Genomic DNA, 15,239 nt, shown 5'->3' on the forward strand with positions numbered 1-15,239 from the left:
CCCTCTGCCAAAGCTCAGTGGAATTGCACTGTGGCTGGACAGTAAGAGCCTGTTATTTGCAATCGACTCAGAACTGCTCTGTTAGCACTGGGATTTGGGCTGCTGAGCTCCGTCCAAGTACATTTCATAAACCTGGGTTTAGCTTCTTGCTCCACTAGCATTTTCTGCAGAGCATTCTGCAGCCAGCCCCATGCCCTTTGGCACTTCACGTTTTGAACAAAGAAATGGTTTAAATATTTCAAAATATGCTTAAAAGGCACTGCACGTAATGAATGTAAGTGACCAGGGACCCAGCAACTTCAGCTTTGTGGAAGCTGTGACTAGCTGATTAAAAAACCCTTGACTGATTTGAAAACCCTTAGCTGATTTAAAAACCCAGTTTAAATCGATATGAGTTTTGGAGTTAAATGCTTGAGAAGAGGAAAGTGACATTGAATGATAACATGGCACACACAACTGCTTGCTACAAGCTGACCATCATGGGAGTTGCATATTTATATTGCAAATAACTCCTTTTATACCAGCATTTGAAAAGTGATATTTCTGATCTGAGCTGTTACCTGGGCTCACCCAGGACTTGGAAACAGAAAGGAAGGGAACACAGGATAGGCATGCTGTCAGCATGACAGAGCAGGTACCAAAACACATTCCAGTACTGTAACTACTGCTGCACTTGCTCAGAGGATCTGGTGGTACCCAGGAGGGGTAGGACCCAGAGGAGGGACTCAGCTGCTGGATGGCTTTGGGGCTGCTGCTGCTGGAACCAGCTGTACTTCACAAAAGGAATGGCAAATAAACCACCATGCTGTCTGCATTGTGTCTGGGTTTAATTCCTAATTCCTGCTGCCTGAGTTGGGTTTTGAAAGGAACCTGTTTCTTCTGGTTATCTCTTTTGTATCTTTTGAAAAAAATCGATGCGTTAAAGAGGTACAATTAGCGATGCAGTGGTGAGAAAAAATTTAGGTTATTTGTTTCAGGAAATTTCTCAGAATTATTTGTTTTTCCCTCATGTTGTTGCTGCCATCCCTCATGACCACCTGCCACCAGCAATATTATTGGGAATTTTTTTTTTAAGAAAAAAGGTTACTGTCAGAATATGAAATCTGAGCATTGAAGGATGGTTTTACTTCTCAAACTGTAAGAGAGTTAAGTTGGGACAGTCAGAACACAGTCAGCAGCTTTGCCTGTCAGTTCTCTGCAATAGCAGGAGCCCAAGTGTCTAGCACCAGACAGGGAAAGGACACAGTACCACTTACTGGTGCGTGGGGGCTGTTGGGCTGGAGGCATCTCAGTGCTGCTGGCTGAGGTCCTGGTACAACCAGCGTGCAATGTTCATTCTACCAGAGGCCAGCAATGCTGTGGGTTGAGAGGAATTAAATTCTGTGAGCATCTTCAGTTCTCAGCTGTAAAATGTATCCTCAGGAAACAGAAGAGTTGTAGGTGTTAGTGGAGACTAACTGGGGGCGGATGTTGGGAGGCAAATCTTCTTGTGTCATCTCAATCCCTGTGAAATTTCTGAGGTGGATTTCTCTGGGAGCCCAGAAGCAGAGCTAAGGAGGTTTAGACTCTTCTCACATTGGAGCTGGTTAATTTGACATTTGTATTTCTTTGTATCAGTCGAGGCCCCTCTTCCCAGTCTGATGAAGCAAAACCTTTGGGTAAAGCAAAAATGGCTGTCATAGTCTGTTGCTGAGGACGGCAATTCCAAGCCCAGTTGGTACTGAGCGAAGCCAACTATGTCCCTATGTCTTGACACGATCTTTGCTGGTCTGCAGTCTCAGTGCAGGATGTCTTGTCTGGTGTGAAGAGAAATGTCTAAGCTTATATTAGACTTCTACAGTCAGACCTTGGCATCCCTTCAGTCTTCTCTCACAGTGTGGAAAACTGCTTGTTCTCTGTCTTCATCTCTCTCTAGCTTTGGCAGGCTCCAAGGTGACAGGGAGAGGCAAAAAGATGCTTCAATTTATAGCATGCTTCCCTATAGGTTCTTGAGAACCTGCATCATGAATCTTGCCCCATATGTGGTAACTCATTTGCAGGGCTTCTGCTTGATCAGGACAGCCCTGATGTAAACTTGGCCAGAGGAGCCAAGACAGCAAGAGTCAAAGGCACACAGCAAGGAGTTTACACTCAAAATCCCGATCCTTGGAAAACATTCAGATGAGATTCAAGTTTGCCCCCCTTTGCGGTGTGAGTAGTCATCACTCACATGATTCTTCCTTCCCTCTGCTCCTCAACGACGTCCAGAGGCCAGTTATAAAATGTTCCTGTTCCCGATCCCATCCCGATGGCTCCCGATGCAACACCACATTCCTTCTGTCCGCGGTCCAAGCTCCTCTGGCTCGGGGGACGGGAATCCGGAAGGCTGATGCGTGCCTGTGTTTATTTTTTACACACTCTTGCTGTTTTATGGTGTTTTTTGTGGTTGAGGGGTCAGCTGGGAGCAGAAATAATTTGCCTGCCTTGGGAAAAGAAATGTGTCCATTAGCTTTCTTGGCTGCAGTTGGAAATCGTCTGCTCCTCCCTCCTCCCTGCTGGAGAGGCAGATCATCTCCAAATAGCCCCAGGGAGAGTGGAGTGCTTGCTACATCCAAGTTGTGCCTGGCAGGATCAGGCACCACCTCTGGGTTATGCTGCCTGAGCAGTTCTTGGTGGGTCACCAGCTGCCACAAGCCTGGGAACACTGCGCTTGGAAATTGGTAGGAAAGATGCTGCTACATAATAAGGAAGGTTTCTGTCCCAAAGTGGTGTCTGTATTTTCAGGAATTGAGATGAGAAGGGTTCTTGTGTCCTCTGGAAATCAAACCAGCAGTGTCCGTTCTCCATCTCTGAAGGCTTCACTCATTTTGTCTCTCTTCTGTGTCCAGTTTTGCTGGTCGTGCCTCATAGTGTGCACTGATCACCAGAGGACAGCCTGGAGCTCCTCTCTGTTTTTAGTGAATTGAAATCCACGTTCCTTTCCAGGCAGAGCTTCCAGACTATTTCAGCCACTCCATTCCTCTTGCCAGCATGACTGGTATCAGTTCCTGTTGCTGTGCATGGAGACCACACAGGCATCACAGCTCAGAGGAGACCCAGGATCTGCTCTGCTGCATTCAGCACCCAGAAGGTCATTATGAAAGAGACATTTGTCCCATCAAGGCCCACACATCTCCTGAGTCACCTTTTACAGGATGCAGAGCATCCCATGACCTTGTATTTCAAAAGGCACCTTCTGACCCTACAAGAAACCTGAGTCCTACAGCAGGGCTTGGCTTTGGAACTTCACAGACTCTGAGGATCGATGTCTACATTTGCCTGGTAGCCAGAGGGAAAAAAAAGGAAGAACCAAGGTCCTTCTGCAACCTCAGCATGGGGCAAAGGAGATGTACTTCTGAGTTGAGCCCTGAAAGGAAGTTACTCCAAGCCAGCTACTCCCAGCCAAGAGTGTCTTTCTGATCTGATACTGACCTGTTGTATCACATCCTTTGTCCTTGTTCCCTACCTTTAAGACTTCTTGGGTGATCACCAGGCAGAGGAGCGGCTAAGCTGGAAAATGGCAGGGGATGGAGAGAAAAGCTGTGTGAAGAAGTCAGAGCAGAGATAAAAGATGAATTGTCCCCATGACATGACTTAGCTCTTTCTCTGCGGCTTCAAGAAATGTGCTGACAGCTGCTCTACCACCACCACCCTCTTTTCCCTTATCAGAGTGAACTTCATGTCACTGGATGGTTCCAGTTTGACATCCTTGGAGAATGAAATCCTCTATCTTAGCCTGTAGAGGACAGGGATGGACAACAGCTTCCCATATGGAGTTTCTTCAGCCATGCCAAGGAAGGGGGAAATGGACATGAAAGGGCTGTGATTCCGAGTCCAGGCTGTGTTCAATGGTGGGAAGATGTGTAGACTTGTAACAGGTTGCCCAGAGAAGCTGTGAAGTGTTCAAGGCCAAGTTGGATGGGGCTCTAAGCAACCTGGTCAAGCAGAAGGTATCCCCACCCATAGCAGGCCATTTGGAACAAGAGGACCTTTAAGATCCCTTCAAGCCAAACTGTTCTATGATTCTGTGATCTTATGTATAGGGCCCACTGCAAGCTGAGGTGTTTTTGCAAAGCAATCTTGTCTCCTGTGGGAGCAAGACTTAGACCTAACTGAGCTCTTCCACAGGTCTAAGGACAGTCTCTAATGTGCACACAATCTTGATGACAGCTGAGGTGTCAGGGGTGTAAATACTATAAGGAAGCAGGGATGGGACTGGGAAGCAGAGGGTCATCATGGGACATCTTCCAAAACCAAGATGTTTTACTGCTGCCAGATTGCTCACACACACCACCCGGCAAGGAAAAATTTTCACTGTGTGCCTCTCAGCACTGCAAGGAGGATGTCTGAGCAGCCACATCTGCCTCTGTCAACAGTGATGCTCATGGAGATGATGGATGTGACACTGAACACCTTGAGTGTACTTCTGATTCAAGAAGTTTGGGGGTTTACATGTATCACAGAGAGGAAATGATCCTTCAGTAATTAATCAAGTTAGTGATTAATACATTTTTACCTCAGCTGAAATTTAGCAACATTATTTCTCAGACACAGCTGGAAGGAAGGAAAATAATAAATCCTGAGTGGCAGGGGGAGTGAGCACAGAGAAAATTTGTTCATTGTCCTTTCCAGTACAAGTACTGGGTGCAGTGAGTATAATTAGCAGGTGGCTGATTCAAAACAAGCAAATAATGCAGCTTGGGACTCCTTGTTGTGGGATGCTGCCGGTGATAAAGGCTTTAATGGTTTCAAAAATGTGGCTGGAGACAACAATGGAAGCCACATTTATGGCAGAAAGTCCCAAGATGCAAGACACAAGGTGGGGAGAAATATTGATTAGATATGCTGGCTCATGCTCCTGCTCTGCTCTTGGCATCTGCTGTTGGTTACTCTTGGTTGCTGAGCTAAGGGAACCTCTGGGATAATCAGACAAACCTGCTTTCATGCAGCAGCTGATTGCAAGCTTGGTTAAATTCCAAGTGGTCGGCCGCCTCATCCCCAACCTGAGCTGTGCGGGCAGCTCAAGCAGTTCCAGCCCTGATGCTGCTCCTGAGCAGCTCCCAGCTTTCTGCATCCCTTGGGTGTCTCTGTGTGATCATCTGCTGTAGCAAAAGCTGCAGCAAAAACAATCTTGTTTGTAAAATGAAGCAAGTCGAAGAAGATTTGTCATTTGCATCACCGTGACTAAACAATACCCTTTATTTAAGAAAATAATAAAGTAAAATTAAATCATTACTAGCACCGTTTCTTCAAACTTGTAGCGATAAACATGTAGGCAGAGCTTTGCTTCATAATCTTACAGTCTCCCTTCTGCAGCAGGCGATAAAGCAGGAATAACAAACTACCTGGAACTGGCTACACACCAGCCACCACTCCATCAGCACAGATAGGAGTTAATTATTTCTGATCGGCTGGCTTCGCCAAAATACGGGGCAATGATTTTAAGGCTCTTCTTGTTAAGCAACAGTGACAAAAAAAGGAGGATATTAGGATTATTGTCTGCCTCTTTCATAAAGAGTAACAAGGATGGTTGGAGCAGAGCAATTAAGGAAGAAGGGATTTCATCTCCAGCAACTGACTTAATGAAATAAGAGATAGGTCTATGAGAGGGATCCTTGAGAATACGGAGGATAATGTGGTTCATCGTGGGGAGGATATTTGAATAACAAAGACTTCAGTCCCTTATTGTAGTACAAGGAGGGAGGTGCATAGTGGTGAGAGAAACACATGCTCAGACCTTGAGCTGAGCATATCCTGCAGGGAATTGTCCCACTGTGGGGGCTGCCACCACCACCTTTTCCCTTCATGTCTTTCACATCATGCATTGTCCTGTCCCCCCAGTGCCTGTGGTCAAAAAAAACCAGGAGCCCTGGAAGATTCCTCTTCTTCTGGAGGGTTTTGACACAAGAGATGGTCTTCAGACTTCACAGGATTTTCTGTGTGGAGATGGGGTGGGAAATGCATTGGGGTTCATCTTTGAACACATGTGTCCTGAACCAAACTTGGGAGACCTGGTCCCGAGCCCACATTGGCACCTCAGCACTTGGAATGAATGCATCCATTCCTTTGCTGCCCCATGACCCAGTCCTGAGGCAGAATATCTTCTCCATACTTTTTTCACTGTAATGATCAAAGCAGATCTGTATACTCCGATATCATACTGATGCAGGACTGTAGACAGGATCCTAAAACTATTTTTCTACACAGCTATCTTCCATAACAGGAATTTCTCTCTTTACACTAAGATTCTTTCCCTATTTTAACCATGTCTCTATTAGCAATGTGATTTTTACCAGTTAAAACTATTCCACTAAAAGCCTTGATTTATGGTTTTGGAGTTATTCCTCTTCACAGATGGAAATGGTTATACAGGCATAAGGCACCTTTATCCTGAGATAACCAGATCCATGCAAAGGCAGGTTGCACTGCTTTTAACAATACCAGCACTGTTAGAGAGCTAGCTATCACTTGCTAAATGCAGAAAAGCCCTGTGTTACAAATTCCTTTTAAGACTGCTGTTTTTTATAAAAGTGCTGCTCCATTCTTCTCTAAGACTAATGAAATACGATACAGGAAATCAACATGGCATCGGATATTTATTAGAAATGTAACCCAAACCTGAGAAACATCTCAGTGCAATAAAAATACAGATTTGCAAAGACAACAGAACATGACCAAATGCATCATGAGAAATAAATCAGAGACTACCTTTGGTTTATATTTGAAAAGATGACTGCTCTTTATTCACTTTAATCATAAATTCCTCAAAATAAGACTTTATTTATACCAGGAACAAGCTGCCAAGGGCTATATTGCATTAACCTTCTACAGATTTCTTCAGATATGATAGGCTAGGTTTCTTGGCTGGGTGCAAACTGCCAGACTCATTACAGGATGTCTGGACAGGTTGCAGTGAGGGGTTATGCAGCCCGAACTATCACCTGCCCCTTCTGGATATGCAATCCAAGACACCACAGAAGGAGGAGACCTCAACTTTTGTCCTAGTGACGGTGGTGCTGCAAAAAGAAATACAGACATGTCCAGCTCATTATTTATAACCCAGTTCACAAAGGTCCTTGTGTCAGACATGGATTTATGGGAAGCCACACATATACATACTCACAGGCATGTTACATCTGCCCTGGGACTGTGCCAATCCCACATTACCTATTAAACAGCCACCAATGGTGTTTATCATTTAAGACGGCAAAGCTTTATCATCCCCCAATACTATCACTGCTTTGCAGCTTCATTTGTGTGGTACTGTGTGATCTGCTCTGTGTGTGGGGGCCTCTGAACACCTTTATTGTGGACTGGGACATCCCTGTCCAAGGCATTTTATATGCACTTCGCAGACTTGGACTATCCTCAGAGTTTTCTTCACTCCCACTGGGAAACTGGGATAACCAAATGCAATCCATGGGTGTTCTTTCTTGACAAGCAGCTGTGTTTTTTGTTTGTCTCCTGCTCTGTGTGAGGGGCAGGCCACACTTCTGGTTAGCTTGGGTTAGCAGGGCAGGCATTTACACACAATGGTCATAGGAGCCACTGCAAACTCAGGGACTAGTGTCCTAAGTAAGGGCCATAGGACTAAATTCAGTGGCTGATGTCCAGTTGGACTCGTTGGCTTTCAAAAGGGTTTTTGATTGTTGGATCAATACCTCTTTGAAGATACTGGCTGTGGGTCTACATACAATGATGGATGTCCCTTGCCGGGCAAGGAGAAACCTGTGTGACTGTTTCAGTCTGTCAGCCTCAGGCAAAGAGAAAACCCCCGGGGCTTAGCAGCAGTCTCAACATGCTGAAATATCTCTTCAATCATAGAATCATAGAACCATTAAGATTGGAAAAGATCTCTTAGATGATCAAGTCCAGCCATTAACCCAGCACTGCCAAGTCCAGTCTGCCCTCACTGACATCCTCACAGCCATACATGGACCTCTGCCATGCATGATCCAGCATGCTCCCCAGAGCGGATAAATGCCACCCCATGGATGAAGTAGCCCATGAAGCTGCATGTCACTGCTCAGCCCTTGCAGTGCTGTTACAGCTCATTAAGGCACTGCTGGAGTCAAGGCTGTAGGAGTAAAGATGGAGTGAGCAGCCCCTTCTTGAGCATGAAAATGTGATCAGGACTGTGCAAATTGTGCCTTAGAGGTACTGGGATCAGTCTGGCTCCATGTCTGCTGTCATCCTTGATCAACCTCTCCAGAGGCCCCTTAGCAGTGGAGGCAGATATGAGTTTCCATGAAGAGCTGGCTCAATTCGGTAACCCTCACTCACCCGATGCTCCGAGATCTCCATGACCAAAAAGGTAGGAGGCAGCTCCTGTTTTGGGAAAACTGGGTGCTAAGCTTAGAGGGACCCATCCCTTGAAGAGCTTCCCTGTGAAAATAACAAACTGATAGACTTTGGCCATGACAGGAAGGAGCAGAACTAGTATCTAAGCCATGTCCCGAGGTGGACACAGTAGGGAAATGCAGTGCTCTCCTTTGGGCTCCCACACGAAGCTTTCAATGCTCTGAAGAGACTGTTATGCCCACACCAAGGCCAGACAACCATGCAGAGGGTTTAGGAAATTGGCTCCCACCAGCTCCAGTAGGAAAACCTTTCAGGAAGTTGTTCTCCCATTTCGTCTTTGGGATCTGTGACATCCCCAGTAAATGTTAGTTTAGCTTCCCATCAGACACTGGCTGCTATCTATGACTCTCCTGGGCCATTTGCTGTTGCAGTGTAAAAGCCTTCAGCACAGCAGGCTTTGGTGTTGTTCCTGATATTGTGGTTTCTCCTCTAAGCACATCAGGTTTCCCATCATAGGTACCAATGTCTATAAAAAACCAACGTGAAGCCTCATTATCCAGCAGGTTAAGGGTCTCCTGAGCTCTCTGTCCGATACATAATCTCCACTCCACAGCATCTGCTCTTTATCTGTCTCAGTTACTTGTGCTTGGCATATGGACTGATCCTGCAGCTGGGAGTGCTCAGATATACACCTGTAAGCTTAGCTGGCTAATACAGGGTTGGGTTTTTTTGGCAAGTAATATTTATCTATATATTTTTTAAAAAATTCTGGTAGGCTCAAAAGCACCCCATTACAATACAAATTTGTATGGTAGCTGTTGTTCATACACATAATGCTTGATAGTTCTTACTTCACAGAACTCTCAGGCTTGTATAGATTAGAGAGATAAACAGCAGTGGAAGAAAACAGTTGAGGCCTGCAAAAGGGACCTGCCAAGAGAGTGAAGTTTCCTACATTCCTCTTAGCCATGAGATAATGTTGAGGTTATGCTTTTTCCTAACCCATCTCCTTGCTCTGCCTTGAGATACCTCTGCTGGCAGAGTAATAGAAGTAGTGCTTGGGCAAGAACCTGGTGTGTTGGTGTGCAGGTCGCAGAGGAAAACTGCTCAGCCTTCTCCTGCCAGCTCCTTCAGGATTAATCTCAAACGACCTAAACTTTATCAGTGGTTCTAAACATGCTCCAGCTGAAGAGAAGGGGGCAGAAGTTCTCGTCACCCTCATCAGATCTGCACCAACTCATCCTCAATGGCAAAATCTGGCCAAGTATATTTGGCCTTTGGGTCTAACTTGCTAAGTTTCTGCCTTGTCTTGCATGGATGTACTTAGCTTTGATCAACCTGGACACATTTAAAGGGCCTTGTCACTTCTTAACCCTTGCACTATTTAAAGAAGTAGACATGCATGTCACACCTCTGTTTCTGTTCACAGCCACACAGATTCACCTCCTTGTGGCTTCTTCCTTCCCAAGGAGCCCAGCCCACCTTCCTGCAAAGTTTCTTGGAAACTTGGAAGCAGCTTCTTTCTCAAAAGCTTGATTCTCCTCTCCAGAAGATTTATTTAGGCTTGTTCCTTCATGTCACCAACCAGTCGTTTGTATGTCGGAGTGCGATATGTCTGTATTGAACCATGATGTCTGTTTTGTACCTGTACTGAAAGATTGGCACTGTAGCAACATTTGTTTGAACTTGCCTGCAGGGAGCCTGTTACACTGGAAGACGGTAAAGCTTCAGTCTGGGGCTGTTGGCTTTGATTTGGCTATGAATTGCTGGCTCATCTCCAGTAGCTTAATGGTCATCAAAGCAAAGGTATCAAAGCAGGGAAAAGGGGGAGGGAACAGAGGCTCTGTTTACTTGTGGTTCTCTGATCCACGCAGGGACTGAATGCCTGCAAAATAAGAGCTCACAGGCAGGCCAGCCTTAGGCAGTGCTGACCCCAAGCAATATTTCAGCTCAGACCAGAATAACAACGGTTTCGTTACAAAGCAAGCTCCACATGCAGAGCACAGCATTACTCCTCAGATTACATATATGTAGCAGGAATTTCTCTACAGGCTGCTGCTGGCTGAAGGTCACCCCCCACATCAACACATCCACAGGGGTAGAAGTTTGCAGCCCATACTTAATACTTGCTTTTAAGGACTCAACTGGAAGGTCAGCATATACAAGGTCATTCAAGGTCTCTGCTGCCTCTCCAAAAGAAGGATGCACTCTATCATCTGCAGTATGAGAAATATGTCTTGGCACAGATCTGCTGCAGAAAAGCTACTGCATGACAGGGGACAGTGGGATGTCCCAGGAGTATGGATGCTGTCAGCTGTAGTGTTGGGTATTAGAAAAAACTTCCGCACTGAAGGAGTTGTTAAGCATTGAAGCAGGCAGCTCAGGGAAGTGGTGATGTCACCATCCCTCAAAGTGAATAAAAAACAAGTAGATGTGGCAGTTTGTGTTATGGGTTTGTGGGAATGGTGGTATTTGCTCAAAGGGTTGACCTTGAGGGTCTTTTCCAGCCATAATGGTTCTATGAACTGTGGCTTAGGGCAGATAATGTGCATGGCTTGCTGCCACACCAGTAAACCTTCTATCTCAAAGAACTGAGGTGGGATCAAGTGATGTTCATGACTAAGATCCCTCAATGCGTGCTTTTGGGGTACGTGTGTAACAATGATGTTGTGGCTGGTGTCTTCTCTCAGGGACACTCAGCTGCTAGGTCACTGAAGCTGACTGCACACACACACAGGTGAGTGCAAATGAGAGGCAAATTTTAATTCATAGAATCATGGAATCATTGAACAGCATGGATTGGAAGGGACCTTAAAGACCATCTAGCTCCAGACCCTCTGCGATGGGCAGGGACACCTTGCACTAGACCAGGTTTCTCAGGGCTCCTTCAAGTGTGGCCTTGAACACTTCCAGGGATGGAGCATCTACCACTTCTCTGGGAAACTTGTTCCGGTATCTCACCACACTCACAGTAAAGAATTTTTTCCTTATACCTAATCTAAACCTATTCTCTCTCAGTTTGAAGCCATTTCCCCTTGTTCTGTCACTACAAAGTCTTGTAAATAACCCCTCTCCCTATAGGCTTCCTTCAGGTACTGGAAAGCTGCTATTTGGTCACCCCTAAGCCTTCTCTTTTCCAAGCTGAACAAACCCAATTCTCTCAGCCTTTCCTCACAGGAGAAGTGCTCCAGCCCTCCAGTCATCTTGGTGACTTCCTCTGGACTCATTCCAACAGGTCCATGTCCTTCCTGTGCTGGGGACCCCAGAGCTGGATGCAGTGCTCCAAGTGGGTCTCACCAGAGCAGAGCAGAGGGGCAGAATCCCCTCCCTCACCTACTTCCCACCCTGCTTTGGATGCAGCCCAGGACAGGATTGGTTTCTGGGCTGTGAGTGCACATGGCCAGGTCATGTCCAGCCTCTCACCCACCAGCACCCCAAGTCCTTCTCAGCAGGGCTGCTCTTGATCTGTTCATCCCCCAGCCTGTGTTGGTACCGGGGGTTGCCCTGACCCAAGTGCAGCACCTTGCACTTGGTCTTATTAAGTTTCATGAGATTCCCATGAGTCCACTTCCTGTGCTTTTCCAGGTCCCTCTGGATGGCATCCCATCCTTCAGGTGTGGCAACCACACCACTCAGCTTGGTGTCATCTGCTAATTTGCTGAGGATTCCTTTGTCTATGTCAAATAATTAGTTATTAAATAACATCAGTTGCAATATGATTCTCTGAGGGACACTACTTGTCACTGATATCCATTGGGACTCTGAGCCACTGACCACCACTCTTGGTCATTGCAGGACATTGCAGTGTCCTCCATCACTGTGTGATGGGGTCAGGTAGGAGAGCTCCTATAACATGTGTGAGTCCTTAGAGGATTAGTGTGTGCTGGTATGTTCATCCAAATCCAGACAGAGTGGGGAATTTTGTTCTTGCTTTAGTATCCTCCCTCTGGAGCAAAGCTCCACATCTCTACTCCCCAGGACAGTAATTAATAGCATAACTGATCAACCTCTGGGCCTGCATGTCAGACCTAACTGACATCCCAGAGTAGGGGACATTTTGCAAAGGAGATATGTCTGCCAAATAACAACCTTTCAAGAAATTATTCTTTGATTATTTTTTATACAGCTTCCTGTATCTTGTGACACCGAGTTAGAAAGTGGGAATTAATGTTGTGCCATTCAGCTTTTTTCCCTTTCAGCACTGACTTTTTTTTGTTGGTTTTCTCCTGTCTTGACAGGTTTATTTCTCATATGTGTTTGTGATTGACTTCAGTACCAGGAAAAGAAGCCAGACTGACAACCAAACCCAAGGAACCACAGTCTCTTGCTTTGCAGAAGTCACAGCAGCAAAGGTGAACCCCCCTGAACTGGGTGCTCCCTACTGAAAGAGAAGTACCAGTGCCTGGGGCTTGTATGGGGCTGTAATGAGCAAAACTAAAACAAACAAACAAACAAACCCCAAACAACCCAAATACCATGGTCAAAGCGTAAAGCAAACTGCTTTGAGAGGAAGGGAGCAGGATGGCTTACACCAATTCTGCATCCCATCCCCAGCCTGGCTGCATTAGTGGCTAATCCTTGAAAAGCCCCAGGCTGGGGTCGATAAGCAAATGTTATTCCTCAGGAGTGCAGCAGGGAAATCGAACCTTCGTGTCTCATTTAGCCCTCGGCCTCACTGCTGAGACTGCAGGTTGCAGGGATTTCTGTGATGGAAGTGCTTCAGCGGAGCATTGCAAACAGGGGTTTCTGAAGTGAGGCACTTAAATACAGGCTTGTTCTCCCAGGTAAATGGTCTGATTGGAACCAAGGGGAGTCACAGTTGCAAATTGCTATTCGGCTTTGCCTCATGCAGGCTGGATGTTGTGCAGCTAATGAAGCAGGACTTGCATGAGCAAGGATAAAATCCAACTTTGTGCCAATCACCCCCTCAGTACAACCCTCCACAGTACACTCCTGAGACAGACTGACCCCATCCACTGGACTGTCCCCTCCCATCACAGCCCAGAGAGCCCATGACAGTGGTACCCAGTGGGAACAGGGGGCTCTGTGTGCAGTCCCTCTCCTAACACAGCTGGATCCACGGGGCTGTTGGAGACAGCGTTGTGCAGCCAAAATAAATGGTGCTCATGTCAATACAGAAAACTTTCCAGCTGAGTCGGGGAGTCCCAGGAGGGAATTGAATTGCTCAGCAATGTTGGAGCTTTGGCTAACTCCTTCCCACTCGCCCTCTCCCACTGGACTCACACATGGGCAGAGTTCAAGCTGTCCCATGCAGCATTTACCTGGGAATTTCCTGACTCTTCAACTCCAGCCTTTATATGAATGACACATTAGGATTTTTTAAAAGCTACTAATGCTACAGGAAAGATGCTACCCTACCAGGCTACCAGCTGCAGGTTCTAAACCCATGTGGACATTTTGTTGGGCTTATACAGGATGTCGCTCGGGCAAATGGGACATGATGCTGGGGTTCCTTATGCCTGGGTCTGCAGAGGTTTCTCTGTGCTGATGGCATGTGAGGGTATTTCAGAGACAGACAGCAAATGCAGGACAGTGGAAAACGACTTTGGGTACATGATGGAGGTGTCTGCAAATGAATAACATGCTCTGCACCAGAGCTGTGCTTCCTGAACCAGGGAAAGTGGGGATGGTTTGTGCATTCATTGGACATGCATGGTTACACTGTGTATTTTTGTTTACTTGCATGTACTCGTAGGCACAATGCTGTGGTGTAATTATGGTAAGTCTGCAATATATTGAATGTGCTTACACAGGTTATGAGAGTGTGTATATGTGTGTGCAGCTACATTCTGCCTGAAAATGCGACAACTGTGCTAATGAATATGACTTGTCTGTTCTTGACCAGTTCACAGGCGTTGACTCCGTGTATACAAGGGTAATAGCTGTTTCTGTACGCTTGGGGTGAGTGTGTGTGTGTGTGTGTGTGTGTGTGTGTGTGTGTGTGTGTGTGTTTGTGTGTCCTCCTGGGGTGTACAGGCATCCTGCCGTGTGTGCCCGCTGACCCAGCAAATCAGTGTTTGCATATGTAATACCCTGTGCACTCAAGTGAATCAACCTCCCTTTCCCTGCACTGTGTATGATTCCCTGTGGGCTGTTCATGACTCCTCCCATCTCCCTCTCATTTCCAACCACCGCTGCTCTGTGCCTGAATGAGGAACATGGAGTGAAGCGTGTCAGTGCCCAGCAGTGTGCTGGCCCTGAAAACGCAGACGTTTGCTGATCACTGGAAGGGCCCTGTGTTGCTCTTCTTTGTTTATGCCAGCTGCAGTGACAGTGACTGCCTGTTGTACAGGATGCAGCCCAGGGTGTTTGGGGCTCAGCTGGAGACTCCATTACCCGGCCAGGCAGCATCACCCAGCACACCCCTTGGGCTCAGCTCCATACTTGAATTGCAAAGATTTCTGTCCCTATCATGTGCAGTGGAGGAAGACAGCTCAGGCAGGCTTGTGTCTGTAATGTCCCAGCTTTGGGTTAATTAAATAACAGTCCTCCATAACAAAATACAGACCTGATTCTGCTCGCACTAGTTGCTTATGTAAATCCCACCATGGTCTGTTGGTTCCTTGTGGCAGATTGGACCCAGGTGACTACAAGCATTCAGTGTCCAGAAGTTTCCAGGAGTCACTGACAATGAACTAAGCCATGGTGTGATCTCTGCTCTGAGTCTGGCCCTCAGGCCAGGTCAGCTCAGGTACTTCCTGATGGATGGAGACAGCCCTGTGCAAAAAAGTATCTGCTGTGACAAAATCATCTGAGAGAGAGGACTGCCAGTAATAACATTGCTCCCTGCTAAAGGCATTTATTTTAGGAAGGCACCCTTTCTCCATCTACTGCAGAAGTTAAATACTAAGAAGGGATAGAATTAGGAGTGACAACTAAGTATTTGTTCCTGCCACAAT

The sequence above is a fragment of the Pipra filicauda genome, unplaced genomic scaffold (assembly GCF_003945595.2).
Source record: "Pipra filicauda isolate LSUMZ 115617 unplaced genomic scaffold, ASM394559v2 scaffold343_size770392_pilon, whole genome shotgun sequence".
Taxonomy (NCBI): domain Eukaryota; kingdom Metazoa; phylum Chordata; class Aves; order Passeriformes; family Pipridae; genus Pipra; species Pipra filicauda.